This window comes from Parasteatoda tepidariorum, chromosome 1 (genome assembly GCF_982258835.1).
Source record: "Parasteatoda tepidariorum strain Cologne lab strain chromosome 1, Ptep-v5.0, whole genome shotgun sequence".
Taxonomy (NCBI): domain Eukaryota; kingdom Metazoa; phylum Arthropoda; class Arachnida; order Araneae; family Theridiidae; genus Parasteatoda; species Parasteatoda tepidariorum.
In genome coordinates, this window is record NC_141755.1 from 79,499,476 (window position 1) to 79,508,866 (window position 9,391).

Genomic DNA, 9,391 nt, shown 5'->3' on the forward strand with positions numbered 1-9,391 from the left:
TAATTTTTTTCATTAAAAATTTATACTTTTAGACCAATGGTCGGCAAACTGGCTCTTGATTCGCATGTGGTATTTTTTCAAATGGACAGCAGCTTCTTTTTGAATTAAACGCGGGCAAACGAGATTTTGGAACTGAGTTTGCCGACCACTGTTTGGGTTGGCATCCGAGGACTAATTGGATTTACTTAAGTTGGAAACTAAAACTAAGTTCCCGCTTTTTATTTAATTTTTTTTTGTAAGGTTCAAGTGTAAGAGCATTTTATTTTACTTGCCAGCTCCCTTGTCTTTTGACTGGAATTTTTGTGCAGATTATCAAGGGCCCCATCAGGGGGGAAGGTGGGCGCACGATGCGCCCACTTAAAGCTTGGGGGGGATTTTTACACTAAATAAAACGGATAGTTTGGGGGAGGGGAATTTAGACGAGAGAATTTGTTTTTTTTTAAGTACATAAATAAAAAAAGCTAACATGGAAGGGGGAAGTTAGCAAATTTTTTTTTGGGGGGGGGATGAATGAGCCCAAGAGCTTGGGGGGGATGGGGGCCACTGCAAAATATGATGGAACTTATGGAAGGCTAAAACGAGGTGTATGCGTCTTTAGGTCAAAATTTCCATTTTTTAAACACAGCCTGCAAATTATAATCAGTTTTTTTTAAGCTATGGCAACCTCTCCATGCACAATACAAATTTCACGAGCTTCTTTTAAAGCCTTATAATAAAGATGAAAAAAAAACCGTTTATTTTTCTCAATTTGACATTCCATTATATTTTTAAGTTATTCCCCCCATCACTATCCCATACATTATAACCCTATATTGTATACAGTATTTCTTTTTCTCAACTTTGCTTTTTTTTTTTAGAAAAAGTTAAAATAAATTACATCTTACGTTAATTTTTGCCACATTTACAACATTGTTTGACAAGGCTTACGATTTTCTTTATTACTTAAAAAATTTGAAATTAATTTATGTTTAAAAAATAATTTTTTCGCAATTGTGATTTTACAATATTTAAGATTTTTGTTTTTTATTTCGAATTTCACATAAGTGAATTTGATTCGAATATTTCACCCAAGTACTATTCGCTTCCAAAACACTTGACTTTACCTACTCTTATTTTCATATTAGTTAGATAATTTTGTTGACACAATTTATCATCACTCCCTCATTTATTCTTTTTTTTTTCCCTTTTTCATTTACATTCTACTTTGCTATAATCAATGCGAATCTGTTGCTTACTTAAAGTTTACCGTTTATCCCATACTTCCATTAATAAAAATTTTTTTTCAGTCCTTGATAACAACGCGAGTCATTTAACATTTTCAGTATTATGACGACTGTTCGTTTTCGAAACCGATTAAAAATCAGACACTTCTGAAAACTGCTACTTTTTTTTTTTTACATATACTAGAGGGTTTCGAACGAAATCAGTAATTTTACCATAATTTTGGTTAATTTACTTATGGTTTAAAAACTCCATTTATCAAAAAATGGTCATAGTAAAAAAATATAGTCTCAGTAACTTCATCCAAGCAACTGCCTGTTACATTAATTGCCTTTTGTTTATTATATGTTTTATCACCAATATAATTATTTAAAACCATTGATAAAACTGAATCCTTATGAACTTCAATATACTTATTTTATAGCATTCAAAATCCACGTTACGACTGGCCACAGGGTTAAATGTAAAATTTGTTATAAATAAAATCGATTTAATATTTTACAAAATGGTAGAAAAGTAGACATACCTCTTTAAGCTTTAACTTTTATAATATTAATCTTCTAATCTTTATAAACAAGATTGAAAAGGTTAACTTTTTAATAATTTCATGCTGATGACAACTGAAAATATAAGTAGTATCGATATTTCCCTTCATCAGTAGTAAATTACCTATGATAATAAAATGAATAAATGTATCACTCTCTTATAACTCAACTGTTCATGTTAGCGTCCTAAAATTTGAACAGTGGATGACAAGTGGCAATTTTATTCTCGAGGTGAACCGAATTCGGCATCCGGATTACACCGACCACAGTGCTGACGTGAAATATCCTCAGCGATCATGGGTTAGAGTCTCCTTGCTATCAGGCTAATCGTGGGAGGTTCTCGTGGTCTTCCTCTTCATGTATCGCAAATGCGAGTTAGCACCATCAAAAAAGCCCTCCACGAAGGCAAATTTCTTCGAATACTTGATCCAGGAGTTCCCTTGTCTTCTAGATTGGGTTCAAAATTACAAGGCTACGTAGTTGAACATTAGTAGTCGTAAACCCAAAAAATTAGGTCGGTTGTTCAACGACCGTTATAAAATAAGAGAAGTAAAGTTATTATCCCTAACAATGAAATTTAAATTAGATTTAATTGGATACCTGTAGGCGACGTTACTCGTATGTGTCGACCTTGATTAGCTTCTGAACCGACAAATGCCACGAAACACTTACGATGATGTCACGTTCAGGCATCCAATTATATCGTTTGGGAAGGATGTTTGAAAAATGGAATGTTTTCGTTGGTTTAGAGCTAGCAATTGATATAAACGAAACTGCAGACGATTCTGTTTTTTTTTCCAAATATTTTAAAGTTGACATCAGTGTTGTTCGTTAGCTTATAGCTCTCATTTAAAAAAAAAGGCATTTATTGCGCATTCCTTATTTTTTTTAATTTTATAACCGTCATTGAACAGCCGACCCAATGTTTGGGTTTACGGCTACTAATGTTCAACTCCGTAGCCTTTAAATTTGAACCATTCCAGAAGACAAGGGAACTCCTGGATCAGTACCCCCAGAGGTATTGATTTGTTATGGGAACATGGAGGACTTTGTGACTCGACAAATTTAACGTGTATCAGTCACCATTTACTACACGGAGAGTCTTCAAACTGAATGATAACCATGAAAGAGGTGACAAAGGCGGTCTGCGTCATTAAATTAGTATATCTAAACTTATACGAAACCACGCATTTATTTTGTTTACAGTTATGCTTTAAAAAGGCGTTTCTATAAAAGTAAATAATTTAAAATCAATGGTTTTTGAAATAAAAAAAATTAACATGTGCACTGATAAGCAAAATCAAGGGATTAATAACAAAGATTAATTTAATTACGTAAGTTGCCATACCATTACTGACGTAGTTGCTTGATTAATTTTGGTAATAGGTACTAAAAAATTAATGTACGAAAAAGCAAAATTAATGGAGAAATATTAATTAATTTATGAGGAGCGCGAAAAATAACTGTTCTTATTACGACGCTAATGATGATGGTAAAATTTTCTAATTGAAACAATAAAATAAGGTTGGTACTAATTCATTTCAGAGAAAAATAAAAACTCACAATGCTAACTCTGACGCCAATGATGCTTAATTAATATTGGTTATAAGTACTAATTGAAATAAAAATTAAGCTACGTATTAAAAAACAAAACTGTAGAAATTGTATTTATTCGTTTTGGAGATGGTAACAGGTACTAATTGAAATAAAAAAAAGTAAGCTTCATACTAAAAAGCTAAGTTAATGAAGAAAAGATACTAATTCATTTAGGAGAGAAGTCGAAAATCGTCATACTTTTTTTAACACCAATGCTGCTTAATTAATTTTGGAAACAGATACTACTGGTATAAAGGTAACTGGTGCAGTTTTAATACAGATACTGAGAAAAGTGATTTTTTACTGTCCTTCTCCGAAAGGTAATCCAATGCTGGACTAATTTTTGCTAGCGTTTCAATAAATTATTGAGTTTAAAATCAATTATCTGCTTTTAAGTAGAAAGTTTCCGATTTCTTTGGTCAACTAACATTTTAAAAAACAGTTGTTTGCTCTGTTGGGGTAATAGATAATTCTCCAAAAAAGATTTTTAAAACTTCTTTTTGCAGAATTGCGTACATTTGTATTCATATTCGCATGAAAAATTACCAAACCTTATTAATACCTTGATTTTGAGCAATCGCGATTAATTCAATTTTATCCCATTATTTTTATACACGCGAACACGAAATTAGGGAATACGATTGAACAGATTTGAAAGGCACATTTGCCACAACTAGCTAAACACATCAAATTTTCAGTTATAAACCAATTGGTAGTAGAGCTAGAGGACGTCCAAAAATTATTCAACAGCTGGATCTCATGAACGTGGATTTCCAAGCAACCATGGTATTGAAGAGGCAAGATCTGGCGACAAAGAGCAGCATGGAGAAATATTCTGGAGAAGGACCATCCGAAGCTGTCGCGTCAATGATATTGATGATTTTCATACACACGAAATTAAGGAATGCTATTAAAATTGTCATCCTTTTTACTACGTTATATTTAAATCCCTCCCGTGTTCGTTTTTAAGGGGCAAAACTCGCAATGGAAATTTCGACCATTTTTCGACTAGCTAGAGTCTTCAAATTTCATTAAGTGCGAAATGACAATATAAATTTCATCTTTTCTTGATCGCAACAGGCAGAACTAATTACTTATACTTTTCGACAAAAAAAAAAAAATTAACTAACGGGCTAAAAACTAAAATAAAGAAAATATTTAAGAATCATAAAAGTTTAAAAAACTGTCACTAAGTGTGTTACTTTCCTCGACCATTCTTGGTTTTACATATTTTAAAATCAATGCAAAGTAATATTCTAATGTTCAACTCCATAGCCTTATAATTTTGAAACCAATCCAGAAGACAAGGGAACTTCTGGATCAAGTATTGGGAGAAATTTTGCCTTCGTGATGCACTTTTTCGAGGAACTAACTCGCATTTGCGTTACACGGAGAGGAAAACAACGAAAACCTCCCAAGGTTAGCCTTACGGCAAGGGGACTCTAACCCATAATACGTCTACCAATGAGGATATTTTTATGTCATCACCGTGGTCGGTGCAAGCCGGATGCGGAATTCGTATCGATCGGCCATTGCTGGGATTTGAACCCGGCTCACCTCATTGGAAGGCGAACGCTCAATCCCCTGAGCCATCACGGCTCTATTTCTGATAATTATAATTGCATAATTTATGGATTGTAAAGACATTTAAAGTACTACTACTAAAAACAGGTATTTAAAGGGAAACAAATCACCAAAGTCGCCCTAACACCACAATGTTATGTTTAACAAAGTAAAATTTTTTTTGTTGTTTAAATCGTTTATTCTAGTTTAGTGAGGTGAAATTACAAAGCCTTGGTGTTAGAACTATAAAATTTAACACAAATTCATTAATAATCAAATCACATAAGCTTTACTTTATTCATATATTTATTTAAAACTTAACGAACTTAGTTCACTCACTAGTAAAAATAAGAACTATTTGGGTCGCTTAGAATGGGCAATTAACCACTGTAATGTAATATCGATATTTTCACGATATTTACAAGATACCATGAAACAAGAAACTTCTCGATTTTCGATGCTTTTTAAATTAAGATGGTCTATAAGCTCAGCCTGACTGAAAGCATGAGGCAAATCGGTTTTGTTGCCCAAGATCAAAATAGGAACGCAAGTCAGCTGAGGCTTTCGCAGTAATTCGTGTAGTTCATGCCTGGCTTCGAAAATTTTTTCGCCATCAGCTGCATCCACCATGAAAAGTATTGCATTCACACCACGGCAGTATCTTTCCCACATTCCACGAAATCTCCTCTCTCCACCAAGATCCCAAACTTTGATTGAGGTATTACCACACCTTATCTTTCTCATGTTGAATCCCACAGTTGGAATGGTATTAGTGCAGTCGATTTTGGAGATTAGGTTCACATACGTTGTCTTGCCAGCTTTGTGCAAACCAACTACGGAAACTTCCATTTCAGTTTGCCAAAAAAGGCCTATCAGCCATTCCCACAATCGCCAGATAAACTCAAACATGTTACTAAAATTTTCAGATTTCAAATCTAGTTACCAGAAGGATATTTTGGAAGCGAAATTATGCCAAGGCTGAACTAGATCAATAACTTAACTGTTCCAAGCACAAGCGAAAATAACCTAGTGCTTGAGGCAACTTTTGAACTATAGAGTGTTTAATTAATATACATCACAACACAACAATAGAAAATTTTATCCGTCTTCATAATAAGCAAATAAATATAAATAAAAGCATTTAATTTTCAAGAAAATATTTTTGAAATTATACTTCTTATGCGACTTCCAACAAGGTTGCGTTAAACGTTTAACGCTACATTTTTATTGGCCGGGAAATCACGTGGTAGGATCCAGTTTTACCTCATTCATTTCCATATTGTTTTGGTTCTCACTAGCATAAAAATAATAAAAGTATTGTTTTTCAATAAATATTTTTTTAGTTTGTTTTGATACACATATAATTTAACAGGGTAATATTTTTTATTTTCAAATTTAGTGGATAACAATTGTAAAAAATGAGTGAAAACAATCCCATGGACAATGCGACGGATTTAAGGTTATGTTAAGGTACGTCTCTTGTGAATATCAATTGATTGTTTGGTTTTCTCTTCTGAAATTACATTATGACGCATTCACATACATTATTAATACAAATACATTTTCCAGGGTGAGACGATGAGGCAATCACAAGTGGTTCAAGAGGTCCACGAGGGAAAAATGCATAATATTACCGTGATTACACAGCACGGAAGCTAGCGGAGCAGGAAAAAGAGTCGTTGAATAGAACTAGTGGTCCTTCTACGACTGCTGATTCTTCTACAATTAACGTCGCAGGTTGCGAAGTTTAACTTCTTCCGCGCGGAGGGACTCCACGCACTATTTTTTTTAAAGAAATTTTTTCGAATCATAACTTCTGAAAATAAAAACGATTTTTTTTTTAAAAAAAAAAAACATTACATTTTTGCAAATTTCAGTAAAAAAAAAAAAAACATGTATTATTTGATTTGGATATGTAACTGGAAACATGTAGTAGTTTCATCAAAATCAAGAATCACAATTCGTTTCAGCTATATGCTATTTATAAATGATAGCTAGGTCTTTCTATATTCTTTGGCTAGGCTTTTAATTTGTAACAATCTTAAAAATAACTATGCGTAAAATATTAAACAAACATTGAATAAAATAGGAAAAAACGCACTGGTGTGATACATTAAAAAAGGAAGAAAAGGTCGTCATGGTAACGGAAAAAATTAAAACTTGTGATTTTAAAAATCGTTCGTTGGCTTAAATTAGAGTTCCTAAAATCTAACTTCAGTTCAATATAGGATTTACAGCTGAAATTAAGAAGATTATTTCTTTTCAAACTAATAATTTAAGTTTATCCATAGAGGGGTTAATCTAACTTTACATAAGAATCCAATGAAATGATGCCTGCTTCGTAGATTCGCGATCGCAACGAACTATAGGGGGCGTTGTTGTATGAGACGCTTACCTGCGATTTCTATATGAACCGTCATTCAGTTACTCTGGAGACGTCGTTAATGTAGCACGTAGCATTGCAACGTTCCTTCTTTATTGTGTTTAATTAAATTTAAAAAAGAAAAATGCTTGATCTTCTTTCTTGTACAACCGAAAACAAAATGGTATCTCTTTTTATTAGAGAAGGAACATCCAAAACACATCGGAAAAATATTTGTACATTAACAGAAAAAAATATGTATATTCTTATAAGAGTTAAAACCTAATGCCCGAGAAATAGTATTACTAAATTTAATGATATAACATGAAAGGCCCATTTAAACTTTACATTCTATAGTTTTAAGAATCATATTAGTTCAAAAATTAAAATGAACAAAAAGTATACATAAGCCTCATAATTTTATGAAATTTAATTTTGTAAACAGTTTTTTGACAACAATTTTTATCAAAAAATTTCAAGTTTCAATAAAAATCATTATTTAGAAACTAAGAAACGTAAAATAAAGAATGCTGACGAAACAAAAACAAAAAATCAATTCTTTTTTTGTCGCCATTTTTAGTGCTACGAAAATTCGTCTTTGGGATTTGCCAAAAACAAAACAAGATGAAATTTTATTTTTTTAGGAGGGAAATATTTTACCGAAAAAACGAAAATGTACCAATTCCCACAACATGAAACTTTATCTCGGTAAACGTACGTTTTGGAAATGTTATTTCATTTGGAATCTTATTTATCAGAGTTCATATGGAGATATGATTGTTTTGAATCTATGCTAAACTCTATATCGGCTCATTTTCCACCGAAATCCGATTGACTATTTTGATTTTAAATAAAGTGTTTTATGTTAAGGAATTGTCGCAAAATTTTTAAGTGTAGATTGGCGGCACTTAAAAACCGCCAAATCTGTAGCGGCGGTGGCGTTAATACGTAAGTACCGAATTTTTATTCCATACTTTTCTGAATCATTTTACTTCAAACATTGGAATATACAAGAAGTATACGTAAACACATAATGTTATACCATTTAATTTTTCAAAAAAAGTATTTTGAGAACAATTTTTATCAAAAAATTATAAACTAAAAAACGGAAAATAAAGAATTCTTAGGATAAAAAAAAAACGATTTTAAGAATTCTTTACATTGAAATAAAAACTTTCATATTGTTTCTTTTTTTATTATTCTTATAGTTCTTAATCAGACGTAAAAAACCATTCTGTAGAGAACCATCATCAAATGAAAAAAAATATTTACAAGCAAATTTTTTATTGTAAAAATCATTGCACTTACCTGATTTATAATTCCCGGAGAATACCAAAATGATAAGTTCCATGTTTGAAAACTTTATTCTCAAATAATAGATACATAGTTTATCCCTTCATTACTTTTAGATAACATACTACACAGCAATATTTTATAATTGATATGAATTTGAATATGTAGCTAAAAACAGAATAGCTGAATTCTAGTTGAACTTATTCTTTCAAAACAAAAAAATACTTACCAAGAAAACGATACAAATTAATTAAGAATCAGCAGAAATGGCACTATTTCAAGTAACTTGGATAATTTTTTATTGTTGTTTTCCGAATTATATGGATACAGAAATATATACTATTCTATAACTATTACAATTCTGTATGTTCTGAATTCATATTTATTCACTGGAATGACGAAAGCAATGTTGACTTCACTTTAATTCGTAATGAATTGAAGACAGAAGAAAAGCATTTTACCTTAATACACACATCTGTAACAGTATCCGAAATCGGAAGTCATCAGTTGCAAGTTTGTTGATAATAGAAATTATAAATTATTGAAGAATTTTTCTTCAAATGTTTGGCGTGTTCTGTTCCTGAAAGATTTACTAATATTCTGGAGATTTTTTTCAAGTTCTTCGGCCTTTTCCTTAGGCCTTTTCCTATTTGCTGCTAAAAAATGGCGCCTGATTCAGTCAATGACTTTGATGGAACTAAATGAAAACGTGATAAATTAATGTCCGATATTTACAGGCTCCCGCTAGACGGCGTACTCGAGCGTTGCGATCGCGAATTATCTTAGAGTAGAACACTCACGTGATATTTTC

At 31.9% G+C, this 9,391-nt stretch overlaps 1 pseudogene across 1 annotated transcript; it reads right to left on the reverse strand.

Annotated features, from left to right (window-relative positions):
• Positions 1–5,096: 5,096 nt before the first annotated feature.
• On the reverse strand, positions 5,097–6,722 carry LOC107441729 (ADP-ribosylation factor-like protein 8B pseudogene; annotated as a pseudogene). Its single transcript, XR_015435020.1, has one exon. The product of XR_015435020.1 is annotated as an ADP-ribosylation factor-like protein 8B pseudogene (transcript).
• Between the last annotated feature and the right edge of the window lie 2,669 nt (positions 6,723–9,391).